Here is a 26,680-nt window from a genome sequence, read left to right as displayed (position 1 = left end):
TAATAATAATAATAATAGTAATAGTAATAGTAATAGTAATAGTAATAATGTAGAAGCACGTCTATATTCTGTACTCACTGAAAACTTATGACTTCACCCGTTACAACACTACGTCACTTGTCGAAGCCGACGTCCCTTATCGGTATGCTCATTGTATTCCACCTGACGTTACTTTAAGTTTTGTTGATCATTCGCCGTCAACATTAAATGTACTTCGTTTTATTAGACAAATATTCATTGGGCCAACCTCATATTTGGGAAGGTACTGCGTACGGTCATACCTTTGTTAGTGGTCTATATGGAACAGCGGCTAAGGTGTTTCGGATATCTCTAAGACGGAAATTGTTCACTTGCCCCTATTGCTTGTAAGATGTCGCGCGTGAATAGAAATAAAGCTTTTTTCTATCATCTGTGTTGATTCCTTGAGTAACTTGTTTCCAACATGGAATGTCAACGTTTACATATAGCATTTTCCCTAGAAGCCTTCAGAATGATATAAGCTATGTGGTAGGTAATTGTAAGTAACAGAAATATTACCTTCTTTGTAAACGGGAGTGGCCTGCAGTCTCTCCCACCCACGCTAAACTATTCGCTGGCGATTCTCGAGAAACTTGCGCTAGGAAAGGGGCTAATTCCATAGCGTATTGAGCGTAAAATTAGCGAACACCGTCAGGGTCTTGTACCTTGTTTACTTCAAGTAGAATTAATTTTTTTCAGTGCCTGTACTGCATGTACCAGTAGTGTTGGCATCAGTATCTTTTTGAATCTGTAGACGGGTCGATGTTGACGTGGTAGTATTTTCGAACATTACATTTTAAAATGCGAAATTTAATATTTCTGCTTTGCCTATCGTCTGTAGTTTCATAACTAGACAGAGCTACGAGACCAAAGGAAACTAGATGGTTCCAGAGACCTTTTACTTTGCCACCCTAGCACAGTGGCTTTGCACAACTGATTGAATAAAGCACATACGCTTAGGTTTAAGGAAGGATCCACCGTTTCGTTCGATGCTGAAGTGGTATTCCAGTACAGTCGGAGAGCGTCTGCAAAGTTATTCGAGTTTAGGGCGAATACCTAGTGGGCTAAAGCGTGAATGGGAATTTGGATTGGCCGGCCGAGGTGGCCGAGCGGTTCTAGGCGCTACAGTCTGGATCCGCGCGACCGCTACGGTCGCAGGTTCGAATCCTGGCTCGGGGCACGGATGTGTGTGATGTCCTTGGGTTAGTTAGGTTTAAGTAGTTTTAAGTTCTAGGGGACTGATGACCTCAGAAGTTAAGTCCCTTAGTGCTAAAAAAAGAATTAAAAAGATATATAAATTGGACTGAGGAGGGAGGCGTGCCAGAGCAGTCGACGCAGTTGTGCAAAGCCACTGTGCCAGTGGGGGCATACTCGGTAGCGGATCTGCCTAGTGAGTAGGAGATCCGGGTTCGAATACCAGCCTTGGTGGAAGTTTTTATTCGTCGCTTCATAAGCGACACATACAGTCTACATACATACATCTTAGATCTACAAGAGACTGAATGCTAAGTATGGATCCACTATGACTTCGCCTTTGATAGATATGACAAAATTATTTGAGATTTCACGCATGGCCGTTCCTGCAAATGCATGAGTTTCTATCAAGTTTTTTTAATCACCTTCCCTGCACTCTCGCAGCTAGTGTATGGTAGTCTGTTCTCGAAACTTTCTCCGTATGCTGCCATTACGTCAAGGTGGGTCTTCGCTGTCTGTATTTTACTTGATACGTCCTTTTCTAGATCAAAATGGTTCAAATGGCTCTGAGCACTATGGGACTTAACATTTGTGGTCATCAGTCCCCTAGACCTTAGAACTACTTAAACCTAACTAACCTAAGGACATCACACAGATCCATGCCCGAGGCAGGATTCGAACCTGAGACCGTAGCAGTCGCGCGGTTCCGGATTGAGCGCCTAGAACCGCTAGACCACCGCGGCCGGCTTTTCTAGATCGCGGTTGAAGATTTCTTCGAGCTACGATCTCAGTTCTGAGTTTGTCGGATTTGAACATATTTTTAATGTGTCTCGACTTGATTGTTACTGTGTCAGGTCAACGACACACAAACTTTATTGTATTTTTGTTTTCGTAACAACATGGTCGCTTATACCTCTCTCACACTCAAAAACTATGGTCTGTAGGCAGGACGTTTAGAAAGCTTTTACATATGTTGGTGTGTCAATATTCGCATATCAGACTCTAGCAAAAAATTATTTCCTGGTCGACTCTCTCCTTTAACAAACAGCAGCGCACGACGTGTTAAGGATAGACAGAAATAATTAAATTTGTTGTAACTGTGATGCGCTGAAAGCTATAGTAAAATGCTGATTCTTGAGATCGCTTCATTATGTCACTAGTCAATAGTTTCGGAAGTTACGAGCGTTGGCCAACCGAAAGTACAACTTCGTAGCTAACCTGGGTTCAGCTTGAAATTGAGGTAGCCGGGATAAGAAGGTCGGTGTAAATTGATATTGTTAAGTGTAGCGGCGGCAGCAGGGCCTACCCGCGGCTCGAGGTGGGCCCGCCCGGATAAAAATAGCAGTAACTCCGTGCCAGAGGTAAACCGAGAGCCGAGCGCTGACTCTCAGCAGCGCCACGTACCACCCGCTTTATTGCATTTCTGTCTCGCCTGCCGGAATTTTATCTGCTACAATACGTGCCAAATTTAGCGCTTGCGATAAGAACCGCCGCGTCGTAACTATTGAAAGCAACAATATGAGGGAGGAACTTGTTCCTTGCACCGTGTGTGAAATTAATGTATTACCGGCCAATAATGCAGCTTTTTATTCTTACGGAAGTATTTCTAGCACAAAATTTTCAGTAACTTCTCTGTTAAATGTATCTAATTTTAGTGGCATACGTGTTATACGTATATTTATTGTACAGATAAATTTTGAGCGTGATCAATTTTCATTCTTCATGCAGCTGGAATATCACGTTCTAACATCGGTCGCACGTTTAACCTGTGTGCCGGACACGGATTGAGGACAGTTTTGGCCCAGCACCAATGAGATCTTTACCTTCACCGGCTGTTCTGAGAGATAACTTGAGCGACATTGTGAGAAGCCTCTGTGGGTGATTGGGAGGTTGGGGAGATCCGCTGAAGGTGGCTCACCTGGAAGACGACGACCCATGCAAGCTGTCACTTTGGTTGCTACAGTCCTGACAGTATTTTATCCTCTAGCATTCCGTTAGTGTGAAGAATGTCAAAGCAAACACTTAAGGTAACCCGCAACTGTACTTAATAAACGTTTTCAACATCACAATCTCTCTGTATGTAAATTGAAGTCACTCACGTCCGTCTATATACGCAAGCTAATCAATACACACACATTCACGAGGAAGGTTTCTGTATATGAATCTTAAATATTTCGTCCAAATTGTCTGAATTAAGTGAATTAAATGTGGACAACGATGTCATTGCCACCTAACTAACAGTCGCCCTAGCTCGAGAGAGCAGCAGTGCCTCGACAACACGGTGTGTGAACTAGTTTACATCTGGCGTGGTGGTCTAGCAGTAGAGCGTGTGGCTGGAAACAAAAACAGGAAACCAAATTGTGGTTGGATCACTTTTATCGCACTGCCTTTCAACCTAGCATTCACCTCTCAATGATCTGGAGATACGCATTTTGAAATACAATTTCGGACTGCCAGCTTCTGAATCACTCAGATTAACCATCCCAATTCTCACTTTTAATTCACTGAAAATTCTTCGAACGATCAGTAGTAAGTTCCTGAACTTTGAAGCACTGTAATAAATATGACAAATAACGGAAAGGTAACCACCTTGTCAGGTTGTTATGTGGTACTTAAAATTTTAACTAATCTAATATTTTTAACCAATAGTTTCCCTGCAATCTTTTTGGAACAATTGCAGAGCGAAAAAGCATGCGAATCCAAAATGTGTCGTTTTACTTTTTGTGCTACAATAAAGTTCTCCGAAAAACTTTATCTTTGTTTCGTTTACGCACATTGCGTTCTTTCAGCAGTGCAGCAGATGACTTAACTTTAAGCTTTCTGCTTTCCTTGAATCAAACCTAGACGTGGACACGATTCTTTGCATGGTACGGCGAAGTAGTCTGCCATAGAGTGTCAAAGACAAAGAATTGCTGCAATGAGACTCAACAATACATCACAGTGCGTACCAAGTTTCACAAGAGGAGTTCCGTAGCGCGAGCTGAATATGTAGATCAGGCGTGATTCGCATACATTGTTTACATTGGTTGTAAACGTATCACTTAAATCACAATGTGCTCCCATCATTGCTGTAACAGGTCACTCAAAACGCCAGGAAACTTACCTGCCGTTCGGTGCTTACATCGCGTAGATTATGTGAAATTGATGATTGTGTTTGAAATTTGTTTTGAACTCTACGCAGCGGCCCGCAAACAAAATGTGCTACGCCACCCGAGTCGTCCGGCCGTAGATACTTAATGCTACCCATGCGAAGTCATGTCTGTCGCTGGTAGATTCTAACAAGGGAGACCCCCACCGCACTCCCCTCAAATTTAGTGGCAAGATGGCCCAATTGGTAGCCCGTCAAAACCTGAACACTGATCAAGCTTGAAAACAGGAAAAAGGTGTACTGAAATGTGGGAAAAAAGGAGGAGAAATAGAAACAGTGAACGCCCAAAGGTTAATGTGTGCAACATCTAGCGAATTTGAATAGTCAGGGCGTCGTGTTGTGTGGTCACGGTGTTGGACTCCGAAGAGGAAGATCCGTGTTCAAATCTCCCTTGTGCCCCTTTTTTTCACGATATTATCATCTATCCGTCCGGTCACTGAAGTGTCTATTCGCTGTATTCAAATCTGCGTTTGTGTCGTGGTTAACGTCCGTGTGCTACAGCGAAAGGTAAGGAGGGCACCTCCAGACGTACGTAACTCGTATTTGCTCTACCCAAGTACCACGTATTATGACTCTTGCGTTCCGTTTTGGAAGGTTTGGCTCTTTAATTCCTTTGTTGTAGCACAGTTCACACCCGTTTGTGCGTTGTTTTCACTTCTTTGAGACGTCTATGCGGCATCCCGCCTGCTCCAACTAGCCATCAAACGTACTTGCGACGGTAAATATTATCACATTACTCATATTTTATAACCAATGTACGGTATAATGACCAACACTAGAGAAGACATGTGAATGATCAAACATAAAGCTCATAATTTTGTAATAAAAATGGGGGCACGAAGGAGATTTGAACACGAATCTCCCGCTTTGCAGTCCTACACTGACCACACAACCACGACGCCGTGGGTTTTTCAGTTCGCACGATGTTGCACGTGTTGAGAATGAACCGTTCACTGTTTCTATTTTGCTTCTTTCTGCACAGCTCACTACACCTTCTTCCTGTTTTCATGCTTGACGTGCGTTCAGTTTTTGACGGGACATTTTACTACTAAATCTGAGGGGGCGTAGCGGGGGGGGGGGGGGGGGGGGATGATGCGACGGGTAGTTTCCCTTGGAAGTAGCTTCGTCTGATGACTGGAAGAAATACCTGTAATGTCATCGAAGTGCTCTTTCCTGGAGAGTTATTTGACTATTCCTATTTTTCGTGTCTGAATTGTCTTTTGCGATGTCACTAAATACCATTAATCATTGCTCTCAGGTACTACATACCTACTTATTGCTGATGCACATTTAAGTCTGCTACCTAGTAACTGACTCAGACGGACCTTTTCATGGTTCTACGTCCATATGACTGCTCTGCAATTCACTATTATGTGCTTGGCGGAGTGTTCACCGTACCACAGTCACGCTATTTCTCTATCGTTCGATTCTCGAATAGCTCGCGGGGAGAAATGAACACTGAAGTCGTTTGTGAGAGTTCGTATTACTATTATTTCTTTACTATGCCTGTTTCTCCCTATGGAGGTGGGAGCCACTAAATATTTTCGCGTTCGGAGGTGAAAGGTATTGTTTGTAATTTCGTGAAAAGATCGCCGCAAAAAAAAAATACCCCTGATATAATGATAGCGACCCCAGCCGCGTATTATATCCGTGACACTCTCGTTCCTTGTTCCACGATAATGCGAAACGAGCTCCCCTTCTTTGAACTTTATCGATGTTCTCTGTCAATCCTCTCTGATACGGAACCCTCACCGCACAGCAATATTGAGCTTAGCGCAGGCAGTCTCTCTACTAGACCTGCTGCATTTTCTAAGCGTTCTGCCAATAAATCGCGGTGACTGGTTAGCTTTCCCCACAGCATTATCTATGCGATCGTTCCAATTTTTCTTGTAATCGTAATCCTTCAGTATTTAGTTAAATTCACAACCTTAGATATGTGTGGTTTATGGTGTAATCAAATAACTATCACTATGTAGTTTTATTTTCAAAGAAATGACAATTTCCAACTAATTAATTACTGAGAACTCAGTACCTACTAACTCCCTAATATAAGAACTACTTAGTAATTGAGCTCTCGGACCCTTCTAAACTGTGCCCATTTACAAAATAGTTTTACGGTTTCTGGCTTGAATGTAATGTTTCTGGCCTCTGGTAGACGTTGATCAGGTTACATAGATCAAATCCCGTAACTTAAACAGTTCTTGAAGTTCCAGTTGTCTGCTATACGGTCTCACTGTACCAATTTGTACCGTCAGCGCCGCACGTCCTCCGCCTCTGGAGTCCACTATGGACATAACGCTGCAACAGGTCTTTATATGTAGCAACAGCTACAGTAATCTATGGAGAGAAAAAAAAAGCGGCAGCTTAAACATTTTTACCAGATTACTGGTTACAAGTAAGTATTTTATGACGTGTTAGTGACAACGAGTCACATTCTCCACGAGCCACACCATTTCCATGTGATCAGTAGTTAAATATCTAACGTAAAAAGGTAAAGTCTGTGGCCCCCAAACCGTGAACGGGATTCTCGCCTAGCTGCAACTGGAGTGCAGCCTTTCGCTAGCTACGGTGCTAGGACTGGGTGGCTGCTGAGCCCACAGCCCCGGCAAAGTTCAACATCCCGTAAGAGATGTCCAGTATTCAGTCTGATAGTATGCTGAGGGGACCTGGGGCCGTACCTGGACGGACTGGAACGAGGAAAATTGCCCACCCCTACCCGACATTGAACCCGGGACCTCCAGAGCCGGAGTCCAGCCACAGTTTAATATGTGGTGATAAATTCAAATTTGTATCTGTTGGCGGATGTGACATCATGCTGTGGGTGTGGGAAGGAGTCAGAGCAAGGAGAAGAATTATTCCGCTTTTGGCGGCCATGAGGGCAACATGTTCTGTAGTATACGAATCAATGTGTTATAATAAACGAGTTCAGTATGAGTGGAAGTTCAACGTACCGCGACAGAAATACCCAACAATTTGAAAGTAGTTACCACTTATTTCAGAACTCTAGCAGGGCTTACGTTGCAGAAATTCCCCTGAACGTAAAATTAGAAAGCCATTTTGCTTGTGTCTTGTCTGCCAAACTCATTTTACTCGTGTTTTCAAGTTACTGTTTTCTGCAGATTACGGAAAGAGAAAAGTGTGACAGGAATTGAAGGCTGAAAAAAAGTGGTATATTCCTCTCCTGGGGCGGGTGGGGGGCTACGTGATCATGACCTCATTAAGAGCACACCCTGTCCTCTAAGGTACGGCCACGATTGCGCTAAAGAAATACCACTGTCTGTAAAACATAGTTGGGCAACTATAAAGATTATCCTCAATTCGCGATCTTTGAGATCAGCACGTGGCAGAAACACGGAGCCCCACTGAGGGATTCAACAATGCAATACAGCGAACATGTGCTTTACGAAACGGGTTGAACTCGAGACGATAGGCACACGCAAGACCAACGCACCTGAAACTGGAAGACATCAGTCGACGTCATATAGCACGTTGAATGTCAACTCTACTGGGAATACAAAAACATTCAGTCCCACCAAGAGAACTTCAAATATTTGCTGTAAGTAATATTCAAGTTACATCAGCCTTTTAAACTACCGACAGGGACCATCAGGATCCATACTTTGATTTGCGCAGTGGATACAAGCACTTTGCTACCAGTTATGGTACCCTGCTATATACTGTCTTCACTGCCCGCTGATGCCTGCGCTATTCGTAACAAATTACAACGTCGATCTTATTTCAGTTTGCTTTTATTTTCAATAGATTTGTTTGAAAAATTTGGTGATAGGTTCAGCATTTTGTTTGCAGTAACCATGTAGGTTGATTCAAGGACGTTCCAGACATTTGTACTACTGATGTTGCCTATAGTTTTTTTAGGTGTCAAGCCGCAATGAATAGTTCTGTTACCATGAACAGGCGTACCATTTTAGCGTTATTTAAATATTGACCTCCATTTGGAAAATAAAGCAAATACTGACAATGATATGAAGTACCGAGACACATACAACCCATTCTAGGCAATAAAATGCAACTGAAGCACGGATCGCGAATTTCATGTTTGTGAACAAAATAGGTGCAGTGGATCGTTAGTTTAAGTTCTTGAAATTTGCTTTTGAAAGTGGCTCATAGCCCCGTCAGTCCAAGAAATTCGAGATTGTAATAGTAAAATTTGAGAAATGTTAAGACGGTTGTTTTTAATGCTTCAGGTGTTCAACATTATCTCTCTCCCCCCCCCCCCCCCCCCCAATGTAATAAAATACACATATGTTCACACAACCACGTGGAACAGTCAGATAAATCCTCCTTTGGGATGATGTTCAACTCGAGCATCGCAATGGCATGAATGTCGGTTGTGTCGCCAAACGTTGACCATTCAGACGAATTTCTGCAATGTGTCGTTTTGGGGTAGGTTCGTATTGATAATAACAAGTCTTGTTGCTCGTGATGATTTTCCAGAAAAATTCATTTCCATGAAGAAGCGACAGGCGTCCATGCGTCGTTTTTGTTCAGTTGCCAGGGTGTGCGGGACATTTTGCACCTACTCTCGAGACTCTGGGAATGTCTAACACAATTCGGAGACGTTGCTCCACTGCGATTTGCAACACCGTTGGCACTGCGGCCGCACGTCTACTAAACACTGCCTGCTCACAACTGACTGGTCACAACTGACTGGTCGGATACACTTATTAGTTCCAGGTGTCTTCCGAAGAAAAACTTGCGTATTTCATATGCCGAGATATATGATCAATATTACTTATCCTATTAGTTATATGTCAGTGATATGTTCAGAAGAGACCGTTGCTTACACGATGACACTCATTAAGACTGTTTTGCAACTTTTCCGAAGTTTAGAACCGATGCGGGTCCGTCTATAAACGTTGTATTCCTAATCAGTGGTGTAATTTGTCACGTAATTGTGTCGTGCGCCACACATCGCTAGAAGTGCGTCGATTCCGGTCGCGGAACGCTACGGCATTACCCAGGAACAAGTCAAAGAATTCTTCAATGTCGCGAGTTACTGCTCTTTGTAGTTTGGAACATGTCAGAAGAGGCGTACTTGTAGCTTTTGGAATATATCTATTGCATTTCACCTCATATACGAACATAGAAGTAGAAAACGCCCGGGTTCCTTGAGCGCCGAAAGGATTTCTTTGTGATACAGTGTAAAATCTACTTTGGTATCGGTTTTGAATGTTAATGCCTTCCTTATGTTTATTTCTCGTGGAGCTTTAATAGTTTTAGAACGAAGTATAACTGCATTTGAACTAGGTAGGGGCGTAATAGCAGCGAGAGTTTCACTGTTTACTACATGCTTTCACCAACACTTTCGAAATTAAGCTCTTTAAGAACAACGTAGTGCTCTACATTCATATTCTCTTGCTCTTTGGACCTAAAGGGGACCACAAAGTCGCCAAGAGATCACTGAAGCCAACCCATTTTACAAGTTCGTCTCCTGCTAATGATAAATCAATAGAAGCATCCGTAGCCTACATCTCCGTAATTACTCTAGCATTCACAATAAAGTGCCTGGCAGAGGCAACAGACCTACACCAAATGGTATTAAAGAATGTGTGATGCATATAATTATAGCTACACTGACCATTATGTGACAATAGATTAGGAACGCTACTATATCATGAATGTTAAGTGTAGTATGATGACAGCTAATAAGTGCGTTGTGCACAGTTGTTTTTAAGACCGAGCTGCTGCTATGTGCCGGCTCCTCTTCGAATTTACCGGGATTTATGCTTTGTCTGAACGGCTTCCGACGCTGAAGATTCAACTTGACGGCTCATATCAAGAGCCGTTAGGTATGAATAATCTTGTGCCAGATTTGACGAGAAACAGAGATCGCTGATTACGGAAACCCACATGCCTCAGCGCACGTTGCCTGCAGCGCATACTGGGCGTCACGCCTGATATTTCGTATTCGTTTCTTGAGGCACCGACAGTATCGATTGCGGCACAAGCAGTACGCGCCTCTGATCTGGCCTACCTAACGCGATTTCTGATTTCCAGGTTGCTGGCCTCATTACGATGTTTGGGTGAACAGAAATACTGAACCAATCAGAAAGGAAAGCACTGAGGTGAGTCTTCGTCTCTCTTGAACACTACGACATTGAGCAGCGACTTACAACAGATACTCACCCCTGATCTTGTGGCAGCTAATCCTTATCTTCGTGTCATCGGGAAATTGTGTTTTGGAATCTGAAACAAATACATAAAAACTAGATTACAGCACGACAGCAAAACAGTTTCTGCTAATTGATAAAAGTCCACGCGGGATATCTCGAAAGGTGACACACACACACACACACACACACACACACACACACACACACACACACACACACACACACACACAGAGAGAGAGAGAGAGAGATATGATAAAAGCCTTAAACAATAGGCATGGTAAAAGAGGCTGCCTCATTTCCTAAAAATAAGTACTGGCTCGTCCGAGCACTGTGTTAACCTTGATAGTTTTACATTTTCTCCTCTTGAGCTGTAATGAATAGCATAGGAGTTATAGAATTTCCATCTTTACCATTTGTTAACAAATGAAGCTATATGACCCACACTGAAAGAAGGGTATATAACGCTCTATCGACATTTTGTGCTACTACGAGAGTACAGGTGTCATTTGTTGCAGTTATATACAAGGTTTGTCTAAGTACTAACCGGAGGCGGCCGCGGTGGCCGTGCGGTTCTGGCGCTGCAGTCCGGAACCGCGGGACTGCTACGGTCGTAGGTTCGAATCCTGCCTCGGGCATGGGTGTGTGTGATGTCCTGAGGTTAGTTAAGTTTAATTAGTTCTGAGTTCTAGGGGACTTATGACCTAAGATGTTTAGTCCCACAGTGCTCAGAGCCATTTGAACCATTTTTGAACTAACCGGATTAGTGACGTAAAGTTTGCTTATTCACTACTTTTCGTTACCGGCTTAAAAATAGTTTCCTCCAAGAGTCTTACACCGCTCGATGCGAGTTTTTCACTGTTCAAAATAATGTTGGAAGTTTTCTTGTGATAGCACTTTCGTCACCGTCGCTTTCTCTTCCACAGCTTAACGGTTTCAAATCTTGTTCTTTCCAGTGCCGATTTCATCTTCGGGAATCGAAAACGTAACACAGAGCAACATCTGTTGATTATGGTGCATGTTTCACCACAGGAATTCCATGCTTACCCAGAAACACTTAACAGGCGTACGTTTCTTGGGCATAATTTTTCTACAAAATTTTCTTATACTAAACACTTTCTTATACTAAACACTTTCTTATACTAAACACTTTCTTATACTAAACACTTTCTTATACTAAACACTTTCTTCCGAAATTTGCAGAACTGTTTCTTTGACGGCCTCACAAATAATAAACCGACGGCAATTCTGATTAAATCCCCGTTTTTTCAGTGTTTCCCTCCGTTGGTAACGCTGAAGGTCGCCCTAGATATGACTAATCTTCAACCTCTTGTAGTCCCCATTTGAACTGCTTTAACACTAAAAAATGCCTCGAGTGTGTGAAAGACATTGATCAGTCTACCCTTGTTTCACCAAATAATAGGTCTGTGTGGCGGACTTTCCAAGTTTCGCATCGTATGTTGCTATCTCACCTTTTTTCGACGTGCTCAGCATACACGGTCAGACTCAAAAGAACGCAACAGTCCGACTGAGTGGAATGGAGAGATGTCACATAACCTGTCAGTGTAGCACTTTATCTCACGGCCCATGCTGTTTAGCTAAAAGAAATAACCGTATTGATTTTTAACGAACCTCGTGCAAAAGGTAACTTCGCTATTTATGGTAGACAACTGACTAACACCAGGCTGGAGTATCTGATTTCCTCTATTACAGATATCATTCCCCATTCAACCAAAACACTTGGCAGTGAAGTAATGGCACGCATGGATCGAATCATTTCTGCACTACACACGTATAACCTCTGCACATGTTTGGCATTTTATTAATTAAACCGAACTTTAAAAGAAAGAGTATTGTATTTTATTTGCTAACTAGTTTAAATCAGTAATTACTATTTTCATATCAATCTAGAAGACATCAGAAGAATGTGTAAAGGTGAAAGCATTACACCAAGATTAGAAATCATGTTGTATGTGCTATGTGACAGACCCACGAGTTACGAAAAAGAATATAGTCTTAAGCGAACTGTAATTGCATAAATAAAGTTCCTGCGAAGACTTACGGCAAAACAAAGGCACAAACTTACAGCGTGACTTGTAGTGCGTCTGCAATGTCTTCATGTTGTGCTTTCAACTGCGGCACGCACGTACACGCCAGAGCAGCAAGCAGCACTCTCTCTCTCTCTCTCTCTCTCTCTCTCTCTCTCTCTCTCCCTCAAACACACACACACACACACACACACACACACACACACACACACACACACACGTGTGAGTGACAAAGGAAGAACTAGAATCAACAGTTGATTACCATGACTCCTAAGCACGGTCGTACATAGAATTAATTGTTAATATTCTGTAAATCGAAGGTGGATGGGGGAAGGAAAGGAACTTTTGATGCCAGTTGCATCGGAACTTTATGTGGAATCGGCAGCGTCGAGTGAAAATGTGTCCCGGACCGGGGTTCGAACCCGGGATCTCCTGTTTCCTAAGCAGTTGCATTAACCACTGCTCCTTATGGACACAGAACTCACAGCAAATGCGCAGACGACCTAGGCACGCCTCTCGGCTGACCCACACTCGCACCTAACGCCGCCTATCCATAGTGCCCATCGATGTCCTCCATGACCACTACCTTCGAGATTCTTACAGGAGGTCGAGCGTATTGGTGTGTCCGCACTGAAGGTGGTGCATTCATTCATTGCCCATCGAGGTGAGTCCATTATATGAATGCGTGGTTTCGTCCGAAAGAACAGACACCACGCACTGATATAATTATTGCTAATAATTTCTTCCAGTGGGGTACCGCTTTCACTTATATATTTTTTGTGTCCGCTAGACATTTCTGAAGTTAATGACTGACAAACATTTTACCAAATAAACTATTACGATCGAAAGGTAGTAGTATTAACTTGCAAGGGAAAGGCGTGAGAGAGACAGACAACCGATTCGGTTCTTATTTGACAGGTCGTTTGTGTGTAACCTGAAACAAAAGATTAAACTATTTTGGCTAAAGATAACCCCCGTTTTTAAGGAAACCATCCCCGAAGTTCATGATGCGCAGTCGATTCAAAACTTACCATCGATGGGTAATTGAGACTTCAGCGTTTTAATTATCATATAATGGGGCCACGAATGCATATTTTCCTAAAAATCAAGGAAATAAATTTTAGCTACTGCCGCAAATGTACGCGTAATGTAAGCGCCATTCAGCATAAGCGCCGATGTCGCAGCAACCAAAGCATCTGCCTGGGGAGCAGATAACCGATGTTACATTCCCTCACGAGTTTTGCAGTTTAACATTTGTATATTTTCGGTTTCGATATTTGTAGTATTAGGAGGGTTAATAACCTAAGTAAATTAACAACAAGGTAGGCAAATGGATTTCTCAACGAACTTGCATTCGCAAAGGATTAAAAATATAATCCTGGTCGCTTCGCAATGGCTCTCTCACTAACTCTGTTACTTGCCCTCAGTTTCCTTCGAAGAACACTCCAAACAAATATACTTGCAGCATCAAGAACATCCAATGAATGCAATCTCAGCGCAACTACATCGTACCTTCCGAAGATTCGGCGCAAAACAGACTTCGTTTACACTTTTTTGGGGGAATTTTTTATGCATACCACGCGTACGATAACACTGAAAAATTGGTGCTGAAAGGTTATCATCGGTATTGTATCCGTGCGGTTGTGTAATTCCCACTAGGTTTCCAGAAGCAGATAGCCATTTTGAAGTCCCGAAATAAAGTTTTTTTAGCTTGGTAATAAAAATGAACGGCTGTCACACTTGTACGTAGTTTGGCGATATTACTTCTACCGTGCAAATCTGTTAACTATCGTGATCTGTTAGTACATCATCATACATGACAGTGTCATCCTCAGCAATCCAATGTCAGACAACAACGAGTCTGGCGATTTCCCAGATTTTGAGCAAGTGACGTCAACATTTTTTTAATGAGTCAGTTATACGTTTGAGCTGTTCAACACGCCGAGGGTCAAGTTAATTAGGTTCTTATAAGCACAAGGAAAACTTTAGCAAACAATTTTCCAGACGCTGTGATGGAATAACTACGCCATGTACGAATGTGAAAGGAATTGGTTTTTATCCATTATGCGATAACGTGGATAGTCTTACTCGCAAGTTTTTCCCTAAACGAGGTTTAAAATTTTTGTTCTTTACTAACCCAATTAGTTTGAGACATTTGCCCACTTTGTTGCAATTTCTTATTGATTTACTTAATGTATTATCCCTCCTATTACTACGAATTTCGATGCGAAATATATGCAAATGAAAAAAAAATACTGAATACCTCTGGGAACGTAACAAACGTCCTCTGCTCCCCATTAAGATGCCTTGGTCGCTACGACAGCGGCACAATTGTTAAATAGCGTATATCTTATGGGTACATAAGCTGCAGTCTTAACAGTTTTTCATCAATTTCTAGGAAAATGAGGGTTTGTGGACCCCAAACATGATGAAAAATGCCCTATTTCTAATAACGTATCGATCACACCTGTCGATTACGCGTCGTGAATATTAGGGGCGGTTTTCTTAAAAACGAAGGGATGTTGAGTCAATATATCACGTCGTCCCATTTTAGGTTTTACACAAGTGAGCTCAAAATGTGCAGAACCGGGTGGCTATGTCTGAGGCCTACCGCTTGTTAGTGTAATTTCAAGCACCTTCATCGAAGTAGCTTCATTCTTACGTCTCGCTGCAGCGGGATTACAGTATCGCCTTCACTTTGGATCTATGAAGTGAATGAGTCTAATCCGCTAACATCCAAACATCGCGAATGCGAAAAGCGTTAAAACACAAGCCACTATGGTTCACAACATTTGTACAAAGCGCTTAAAACCGCAGGGAATTTGACAATTTTCTGGTCTGTGAAACCTTTCGCTGCGCCTTCTATACGAAAAAACCACACAAACTCACTCGAAAACACAAAAACAGTATCCGTGTAAGATGATACAACAGTACGTAAATACGCCTGGTTGCTAAATTAGTGTCTCGCAGCAAGGCCGCCTTGCTATTGGTTCAAATGGCTCTGAGCACTATGGGACCTAACTACTGAGGTCATCAGTCCCCCAGAACTTAGAACTACTTAAACCTAACTAACCTAAGGACATCACACACATCCATGCCCGAGGCAGGATTCGTACCTGCGACCGTAGCGGTACCGCGGTTCTAGACTGTAGCGCCTAGAACCGCTCGCGCCTTGCTGTTCTTCCCCAAATGATGTTGTAAAAGGATCAGTTTCGTCTCAAGAGTGGTCAGGCGCATTTTCTCTCGTGTTTCGGCAGCTATCTGTAATTTCGTTTTTGGAATGTGTATAATGAATGGGCTAAAGAATACTGCTTATTATATCTCTCATGCGACGCCCACTGTCATTGGAGGGGGTCGGTTTGTTTTCTATTATGGACAAAATGTTTCTTAACGCAGAATTTCACGTACTCCTTCGACAGAGCGGTCGAATACTGCTGCAGTGCGATATTCGCTTCATCGATCTGTATTAACAGACAGCAGAACGCGAAGAATAACCCGTACTCCAGCAGTCACTGGGCGGCAGCAGTCAGTGTAGGCCAGGGTGTCCTTCGCTGCTGGAGTACTGATTATTCTGCATATTTTAATGCCCGTGTTAAGAGAAATCGCTAAAACGAATGTCGCACTAATTTGGGAACGCTCTGTCGAACAGTGACGTAAAACTCCATTTTAAAAATTTTGTTTGTAATGGGAAACAAACGGAGCCTTTTTACTGACATTGGGTTTCGCATGAGGTATTTGTTAGTACTGACTGCAGGTACACATTGCAAAAACCAAATTACAATCATCTCCCGAAACAGAAAATGCGTCTGAAGTCTCTCAGGGAAGGGATATATATATTTTAGACGCCACTTATAACGGTTATGAGCTTCTTCGCTGTAGGAGCGGCGTTCACTATTGCGTAAGCTTGCAGCCCTGGCGGCGGCCGGCGCCCACCGCGGCCTCCGACGATCCAATTAGCGGCCTTCGGCAGCCTTACAACGCGACACGCCACCTTCGCGTCCAGAGAAAAAAGCAGCCGACGCCACACCACCCTCTGCAGTCCGACTACACCATTCAGATGCACCCACCTGCAGTCTAATCCAATTTTAACGACGGAATTGCAGTGTAAAATCTACATTTATTACTACTGTATTCCTATTACACTGTTCTACTTACAAGGGAACCTCCCCATCGCACCCCCCTCAGATTTAGTTATAAGATGGCACAGTGGATAGGCCTTGAAAAACTGAACACAGATCAGTCGAGAAAACAGGAACAAGTTATATGGAACTATGAAAAAAATATGCAAAATATACAAACTGAGTAGTCAATACGCAACATAGGCTACATCAAGGATAAAAAACTTCCTGGCAGATTTAAACTGTATGAACTGTATGCCCGACCGAGACTCGAACTCGGGACCTTTTGCCTTTCGCGTGCAAGTGCTCTACCATCTGAGCTACCGAAGCACGACTCACGCCCGGTCCTCACAGCCTTACTTCTGACTGTATCTCGTCTCCTACCTTCCGAACTTTACAGAAGCTCTCCTGCGAACACGGTCTTTCCGTGTGTACACCGTCAAATCCATAGGACGGACAGCTAATTGTCTGAAAATAAAAAATTAAAACTCTTCACTCGAGGGAAGACTTGAACCAAGGACCTCTCGTTCCGCAGCTGCTCACGCTTACCACGGAACCACGGCGCTCCTGAGCTCACATTATCCTTAATGTTTCCTATCTTGCGCATGGACTACTCAGTTTGTATATTTTGCTCATTTTTTTCATAGTTCCACACAACTTCTTACTGTATTCTCGATTGATCTGTGTTCAGTTTTTCAAGGCCTATCCACTGTGTCAACATATAACTAAATCTGAGATGGGGTGCGATGGGGAGGTTCCCTTGTTAGAAGGTCGCGTTTCAATACTCGGTCATGGCGCACTTCGAAATTTATATATTTTTCCGGCTATCTTCTTGCCACTGTTAGCCAGGACTGTCAGAGACGAAGCTAATTTGCCCCACAGATTTTCGCCAGCTAAAGACAAAATGTCAATTTAAATTCCTTTTCATTCTGTTTTATCAGTATCTGTCTAACGTTTTCAGACAGTATAACAAAAACGTCCGCAATTAGTGTCAGCAGCAATATCCCATAAGATGGAGTGTAAAACGGAAAAATGCACACTGGTCCTTACCCTTCAAGATATCTATGTTGAAATTTCAAGATTTAATTTCCAGTGAGGTAAAATTTCCTTACACGAATCAGCAGAAACAATGCTGCTACTGTAAGAACAGAGTATTAGGAGCACCACCCTAAAATTTTCTTAGTTCACACTATACTTAGTTCAGCCGTAGTGGACACGGTGGACCTCCACACATTCTTCAGCATAGTATAGGTATGATTCCACTCCTAACGTTCCACAAAATCATATTTTGGCATTAATCTGCTGAAAAGAATTACTTGTACACACACTATAGAATATAGACAGAGGGTGAAGTAAGGGAAAATAGTTATTTTAAAATTTTGTTTTTATTTTACACTGGAAATTGTTAATTAGCATTGTAGCGCTCTTACAATTTTCTCCCTCTAATTCAGTATTTCACACATTTTGAAAAAGCTAACAAACCATGCATATTTTGTTCCATTTACAGTACTGCCGAAACAGCTTGAACTGTCTGACAAGGAAATTCGATGTTGACATTTATAGTTTGTGTGTGTTAACAAAAAAGTATGATACGAATACACGTAACGAGTGACAAAACGTCTGACTGCATACTTTCTCTGAGTATTCCAATGATGAAATCTTGTCGGTGACCAGCCAAATGATGTCTTGTTGCAACGTTTCGATTCTTTTCGTACCCATCATCTTAAAGTCTGAAGATGATGGGCACGAAACTAATCTAAACGTTGCGGCAAGAAGACGCCACTACTCGGATGATCTCCCGAGAAGATTTCATACGTCAAAAGGTATTTTAATTCGGCTAACCTTTCCAGGGACGAAAGTTTTTATGTATTCAAAATACAAGAGGGTTATTCGTTAAGTGAAATCCGATCGGTCCCGAAATGGGAAACGCAGTGGAAATCAAGAAGGTTTTATTTGCAGCATATAGCTACACCTTCCAACTGCTTCTCTACATAGTCGCCGCTTCGTCTTCAGACATCTGTTGTAACGATGTACGAACTTTCCAATACCCTTTCACAGAAGGCGGCCACCTGTGTTTTCTGCAAATTCTCTACGATCGTCTGCAGCTCATTGTCTGTGCGAGAACGTTGTCTTCGCAGCCAGTGGTTCGTGTGTGCAGGATGAACGTCAGAGGGACCAAGTCCAGGTTTTACAGTGGATGATCAAACACTTCCCGCCGAAGACACTGCACGGTCGTCCTCGTTGCCCCTGCAGCGTGCAGTCGAGAAATTCTCATGAAGCAAATACACGACAGTTACGTTACATGGGGTTGCATAAAATTAGGCGAAATCTCTCAGTAGCCATCCACACTTGGCGGGAGACACTTTTTCTAGGCATCTTTACGTGCTCACTGTGCGCTCAGAACTGACGAGGAGTGACGTGACGCGATCGATGGGCATACTAAAACTGACCAACGCATTTATGCGAAGCGTCATAGTATAGTATATTTACTGTTGTTTCAATTCAGCGACCAGTCGGACCTTACTTTCAGAGTAACTCTCGTGTGTTAACATTATATGGTTATTTTGTACTGCACTTTCTAACTCAGTTCTACCTATTACCTGAAGTTACTGAGCTAAATAAATTATTTACTTATTCTCATAAAAGCAACTTCCTTTGAATGTGTGCTTTATATTAAGGATGGTAGTCGTTCCTGTAAATTTTGTTTCTGTGGGAAATCTTACGGAAAATTTAGAGTTACTGGACAAGTATAACGTCAGCGACGAACAACGGTGACTTTCCGTTGTTTCACTGTTGCCAACCTAAATTGTGAGAGAACGTTACGCTCTATTTTTATATTTTTTACTGCAGTCACCGGTATACTTTCTTTTTATCTCTTTCATATTGAATCACCCTATATTTTGACCAGGCTGCTCCCGCCTAACTTTGGTGTGTCATTGCTTTCTCACACAGCAGCAGAACGCAGAATAAGCGACGTGTGCTGTTACGCACCCTAAAATTTCTAGAAACGGCAACGCTGGGGAGAATACACGTGACAAATCAACTCTATATCTCTCATTAGGAACATGATAATATGAAACATTGATTATGCTTACAAAACATTACATTATCTCCGGCTAACGGAATTCAGCATCGCGTCAATTCACCACTTCCTATAATCACAGCCTGTAAGCGTTGGGGCCATTAATAAAAGAGATCTTGGAAATGTTCTCTCCACCTGGTTTGTGTACTAATTCATGAAGTATCAACAGTGGTTGCTGACGGTCCATGACGAACAAGTTGCAGAACATCTGGCAGACTTCTCAGGCGAAAATGAAAGCCAACAGGCAGTGGTGCCCGCCGTTAGGTTTGCACATTCATCTCGTATCGCCGGGAATTCTGCTAAAATATGCATGCAGGAGTTCGTACTCGGATTTCCCACAGTATGTGCGAGTTAAAATCTTATGTCGAATCTGACGTTGTGGACAACCACATTTTATAGTTTGTCAGGTCTGCATCTCAACAATGCCGGCTCCTAGATTCCGGTCACCAGAGTAAAGCCTCGAACAGGAGGATGACCGAAGTCAGAAACAGCAGCAGGAACAACAAAAACACACATTTTGGAACTCGGCAGACCAGCAAAATCGTTCATGCGTCCAATGAGATCTGAAATATTTGCTACTTGCAGATAATGTAATACGACGCAACTGCGCGCATATAACGCACCACCATCATAACAGCTTTCAACAGAAATGCTGGCTGAACTCTTTGTCTACTACCGACCTTTCACGTCACACAATACGGCGCTACTGAGCCGACATTCGCCGTCTGTGCAGTATCACTTGTCCTTGGTACACGGAGCTTGGATTCATTCCAATCTTCTTTCCAAATGTGCAAATTTTCAGGTGAGTTAATGAACATTGGTTTTCATAAAAAAAAAGAAATCTTCGCCAAGACTTCAAGGTCTTGACGTTTGTACTGCAAGATTTGAGATACGTGACTTCACATGTATCAAACAACCTGCCAAATCATCAATTTTCTTATGGTTAGTGTGGTTGAATGTAAATATTCTATTGATCAATTACTGGTACTCCATTAATGTTTTACGTTATTTTTAGTCAATAACGATTTTACAATAGCGTTTCATGACGCAGGTGTGGGCAGTGAAGATTCGAAGCTGCAGCACGACAGCTTGGCTAATTTCAACGAGAATTACCGTCTGAGAAAGACGCTGCGGACCCGAAATTAGTTGCGACCAAAGAAAAAAGTGGAAGTATCTGTGGGGCTTATTTCCGCACAAAAAATATCTATCAGTTACGGACTCAGCAGAAACCGTTCTTACGAACTGAAGGATATCATGAATCACTGTAGGCCTATATCTTTTGATGATAAATCCTTATAATTTTTATATGTCCCAGAGAGACCTCTCCGAGGGATCCGTGAAATAAGACGAATATGATGTAAATAAACTGAACACAGTAAATACGAGATTTCGTACTGTTAGTAGCCAAAACTGGGAAAATTTTTTCAACGCTACTGGCGATGCAAAGGGGGGGGGGGGGGGCAGGGGCAGAATCGCGGCACAAGGAAACCTACTATGAACAATGCTGCTCCCTATTCCTAGATTTCTGGACAGTATTTGCAACAGTACCGTACTGTAGACTTAACTAAGGACGAAGCATACCGAATAAATTATCAGGCATGAGAGTAGCTCGAAGACCTCCGAGCACGACGTCCTGGACGGCGGGTGTTCAGAGACAAGGATATCACCAGGAATGCCCCTCGCGAATGTGACAAACCACCCTTGTTCTCCATATACGTAAACGATCAGACAGCGTCAGCGGGAATCTACTACTGTCTGCTGACGACGTCGTAGTGTACGTGAAAGTGACGTCGAGTGACAGGGGATAGAGGATAACAGAACTTTTATTTGGTATTATGAATGGCAACTTGCCCTAAATGTGGGAAAATTTAAGTTAATGCAGATGAGTAGGCAAAATAAGCCTTAAAGCGTTCGAACACAGTATCAGCTGTGTGCTGCTTGACAGTCACTTCGTTTAAAATCCTAGGCGATATGAAATGGAACGAGCACGTAAGGTCGGTAATAGGGAAGGCGAATGGTCGAACTGAGTTCATTGTTAGAGTTTTAATGAGGATTAGCTCGTCTCTGAAGTACAGAACATTTATGCGACCCATTCTTTAGTACTACTCGAGTGTTTGGGATCCCACCAGGTCGGATTAAGTGAAGACTCTGAATCAATTCAGAGACGTGCTGCTAGATTTGTTAATAGCAGGTTTGATCAACAACCATCACGAAAGTGTTTCGATCCTGAACTCCAATGTAAACCCATGGAAGGAACATAATGTTCTTTTCGCGAAACGCTATTGTGAAAAATGGGAGAATCAGCATTTGCGACTGCCTGAAGAATGATTCTGATGCCGCCAATGTATATTGCGCGTAAGGATCGCAAAGACAACAAAAATTAAGTCTTGTATAGAGGCATACAGACAGTAGTTTCTCCCTCACTCCATTTGCGAGTAGAAGAGGAATGGGAATGACTAGTAGAACCGCAAGCTACTCTCCGCCATGTGTAGTATGGTGCCTCGCAGAGTATGTATGTAACGTAGATGACATTTGTCCACAACGTCGACATACTTCTTAGAGGAACTACCATCTGTACTTGTTCAAGTAACATGAGCCTTATAATTCAAATGGAAGAATGTTGTTACACCGAGATAAAAGCCAGATTCTTTTAATGTAAGATACTTACGTTTTAAGCTGAAATTGTGCAGTAGCCTATTCGGCTTCTGGTGTAAAAGCGCTACTATTTTTGCTATGTACATAGTATACACTAACCCGCTTGCTGTTGTAACGTGTACAGTGGAGATTTCCTGGAAAGGAGGAGAGCGTAAGGAGCTAAACAGCAAGGTTATCAGTCTCTCCGTCAAGATACTGTGTATCTGTAGTTAGGGACATCAACCAATATCCTGATCGAGTTGAGAAAGTAAGTTCCAGTGGAAAATTCGAGGGGAGTACTCCATATCAATGTTATATACTTTGTTTTTATGTATTCGCGAACCGGAAAATAAGTGGATGCCTTAATCTCTTCTCATGATCTCTACACGCTATAGATGATGATCACGTTTCTTTGAAGGATTCCTTACTTACGTTCCCTGACTATCACTGTTACAATTTCGCGTTGGCTGACCATTTTACGGTCATACCAAGAAGCCTAAGTCTAAATTCTAAGACTACTGCCATCCCTACTTGACAAGGAATTTACACGCGGAAGCAGTACTCTAATTGGTGATAATACGTCTTGTATGCTGATTCCTCTGCATATGTGTTACCCTTTCGCAGAACACTTCCAACAAACCTGTCTTCTCTTTGCCTTCCTTGTAATATACACTACTGGCCATTACAATTGCTACACCACGAAGATGACGTGCTACAGACGCGAAATTTAACCGACAGGAAGAAGATGCTGTGATATGCAAACGATTAGCTTTTCAGAGCATTCAGATAAGATTGGCGCCGGTGGCGAGACCTACAACGTGCTGACATGAGGAAAGTTTCCAACCGATCTCTCATACACAAATAGCAGTTGCCCGGCTTTGCCCGGTGAAACGTCGTTGTGATACCTCGTGTAACGAGGAGAAATGCGTACCATCACGTTTCCGACTTTGGTAAAGGTCGGACTGTAGCCTATCGCGATTGCGGTTTATCGTATCGCGACATTGTTGCTCGCGTTGGTCGAGATCCAATGACTGTTAGCAGAATATGGAATCGGTGGGTTTAGGAGTGTAATACGGAACACCGTGCTGGATCCCAACGGCCTTGTATCACTAGCAGTCGAGATGATAGGTATCTTTTCCGCATGGCTGTAACGGATCGTGCAGCCACGTCTCGATCCCAGAGTCAACAGATGGGGACGTTTGCAAGACAACAACCATCTGCACGAACAGTTCGACGACCTTTGCAGCAGCATGGACTATTATCAGCTCTGAGACCATGGCTGCGGTTACCCTTCATGCTCCATCACAGACAGGAGCGCCTGCGATGGTGTACTCAACGACGAACCTGGGTGCACGAATGGCAAAACGTCATTTTTTCGGATTAATCCAGGTTCTGTTTACAGCATCATGATGGTCGCAACCGTGTTTGGCGACATCGCGGTGAACGCACATTGGAAGCGTGTATTCGTCATCGCCATACTGGCGTATCACCCGGAGTGATTGTATGGGGCGCCATTGGTTACACGTCTCTGTCACCTCTTGTTCGCACTGACGGCACTCTGAACAATGGACGCTACATTTCAGATGTGTTACGACCCGTGGCTCTACCCTTCATTCGATCCCTGCAAAACCCTACATTTCAGCAGGATAATGCACGACCGCATGTTGCAGGCACTGTACTGGCTTTTCTGGATACAGAAAATGTTCGACTGCTGCCCTGGCCAGCACATTCTCCAGATCTCTCACCAACTGAAAACGTCTGGTCAAAGGTACCGAGCAACTGGCTCGTCACAATACGCCAGTCACTACTCTTAATGGACTGTGGTATCGTGTTGAAGCTGCTTGAGCAGCTGTACGTGTACACGCCATTCATGCTCTGATTGACTCAATGCCCATGCGTATCAAGGCCGTTATTACGGCCAGAGGTGGTCGTTCTGGGTACTGATTTCTCAGGATTTATGACCCAAATTGCGTGAAAATGTAATCACACGTCGGTTCTAGTGTAATATATTTGTCCAATGAACACCAGTTTATCATCTGCATTTCTTCTTGGTGTAGCTATTTTAATGGCCAGTAGTGTATTTCCCGCACGCCTCCTATTTCACATCGTGTCTTCTTATTACCCTATATATTTAAATGATGCGGAAGCTGCAGAAGTTTACCGCGAATTTTGTACTTTGATACGTAGTTCCAGAGAATTCGCCTACGTAGGGACGCCGTGTAGGAGACCGTTTTAAGCGTTAAGTGATTAGATGCATCGCTATTTGTGACTTAATATCCGCAGAATTTCTGGGAATTCTTTTGCCTTTCCTGTAAGATTTACACCCAGTGAGCTCTTCTGTAATCTGGTAGGTGAATTAATTTCTTGCCCTAAACTGTTTGCAGTTCTCCTGTGCACTGGGCCGCGATACGTCTGTCAGCGTTTCCTCGAGCTCTTCTTTGTACTGATAAGTGCAGAGAGTTCGTCAGGCTTGTCCTGTTGTCTCCTCTCGTAGCGGGTTTCTCGTTGAATGTTTTCAGCATTCTTTGATTATATTATCGAATTGCGCCTACTCGTCTGTCGTTCAGATGAGGTACCACCTCAGTGTGAAAGTCCGCATTTTTTGTGTATATTTCCCCGTTTGTTTCGTCACGGATGTATCCAACATGTTCGGGCGTACCTTGGCTATCTTGTGTATACTCACACAATTCGCGAGTGATAATCTGTGCTAAGGCCGGGAATTGAACCCGAGTCTCCTTAGTAGGCAGGTGCGTTAGCCAGTAAGCCACGTTGGCACAGCGATTCACACAGCTGCACGGATTGCATTGCTCGTGTGTAAGGGGGCTGCAGGTAGAATTGAGACCGAGGAGGGAGGCGTGCCAGGGTAATCTGTGTGAACAGCTGCGCCGAGGTGGCTTAGTGGCTAACACGCCTGCCTCGTAAGCAGGAGAACTGGGTTCAGTTCCCGGCCTCTGAACAAATTTTCACTCGCCGCTACGGTCTACATACATAAAATCTTAACTGTGAGTCTAGTGAAGTCTTCGAATCTGTGTTATTTCATTTGGCTGTCTGTAGAAGTGAGTCCATCTTTACAACTCAAACCTCCCGCCCTCTGGAATATCTCACGTCTATTTGTAATGCTGATCTCAAACTGATCTGCTTTTCATCGTATTGAAAAATAGCTGAAGTTATTAACATTTCCAAACCAAACCAAAATCCCTCATTCCCACAGTACTATCGACTTATCTCACTGCTAAGTTCTCAAGGAAAGGTCCTAATACGCTTGACCCTTAACCCAGTCCAAACCTTACTTTACGAGAAGAATATCACCATTTTGTAACAGAGTGGCTTTCATGCTGGGCATGACACCATATCCCAGGCCACCCTAGTGGTTCACTAAATATACAAGGCAAGGGCAGATGAGCACAGCATGGGTGCAGTCTTCATAGACAGAGCGAGCTTTCGGTCGTCTCTCAACTCACATACAAGCTCCACCAGAACTAGCGTCCTGCGCACATTACGAAGAGTGACTTCTTACGCAGTATGAAATTCTTCGTTTAAGCAGATGCAAGCAGCTATCGGGCCGATCCTACACAGAGACGTCACGAAGCACATCAACACGCAATCATTATTTGCAAACAACATTGCAGTCTACTCCAGCCACCCAACCACAATTATATCACGTTAGAGCGCCTGCGGTACATAACCCAGTGGTGTAATATGTGGAAAATTAAAATAAATTCTAATACACGCAACGCCGTCATGTTAACCACCGGAAGAGGACCTCCAGATCTCCATTGACGGGTGGGAGCGCTCATGATGCGAAACCGCTGAAATACGTAGGATGAAAATTCAACTCTAAATTACCGTGGAACTTGCACATAACGTGTGTAATAGATGTTTGGGTAATATTTTTACTTTATACCCATAGCTGAAGGACACTGAAATGACCAGCAGGGCATACTCATATGGAAAACCGTTGTCTTTCCTCCTATATCGTGCGGTGTGTGTGTGTGTGTGTGTGTGTGTGTGTGTGTGTGTGTGTGAGGGGGGAGAGCATAGCAGTAGACACACACTTGGGATTCCGATCCTAAAAAATCAAGGCTCTTAGAATTATCACAACGCACCGTAGTTCCACTCATCCCCCAAAACACTACCATGCCCACTATCACGTCACTCACTGAGTGAAGAACAGTCACTCTGTACCTAATCTGAAAATTCTCCATTCCAGCTCTTCTCATCACTTCGTTCTGATCCATTCCATGTCAACTGGTAACACCCCAAAAACACGCTTTCTCCCCATTTTAGAATATACACTATGCGATCAA

The 26,680-nt window shown here is 43.1% G+C and overlaps 1 protein-coding gene across 4 annotated transcripts in view; it reads right to left on the bottom strand.

The window, feature by feature from the left end:
* The window catches only part of LOC126470151 (plasma membrane calcium-transporting ATPase 2-like), a 374,428-nt gene that overhangs the window by 183,101 nt on the left and 164,647 nt on the right, over positions 1-26,680 (bottom strand). For all 4 annotated transcript variants that reach the window (XM_050097768.1, XM_050097769.1, XM_050097766.1 and 1 more), the window contains exon 3: positions 10,508-10,567. The gene's annotated coding sequence lies outside the window, so the exon portion shown is untranslated. The remainder of the gene's footprint in view (positions 1-10,507; positions 10,568-26,680) is intronic.

The sequence above is a fragment of the Schistocerca serialis genome, chromosome 3 (genome assembly GCF_023864345.2).
Source record: "Schistocerca serialis cubense isolate TAMUIC-IGC-003099 chromosome 3, iqSchSeri2.2, whole genome shotgun sequence".
Lineage (NCBI taxonomy): Eukaryota > Metazoa > Arthropoda > Insecta > Orthoptera > Acrididae > Schistocerca > Schistocerca serialis.
This window is presented reverse-complemented; position numbering and strand designations above follow the sequence as displayed.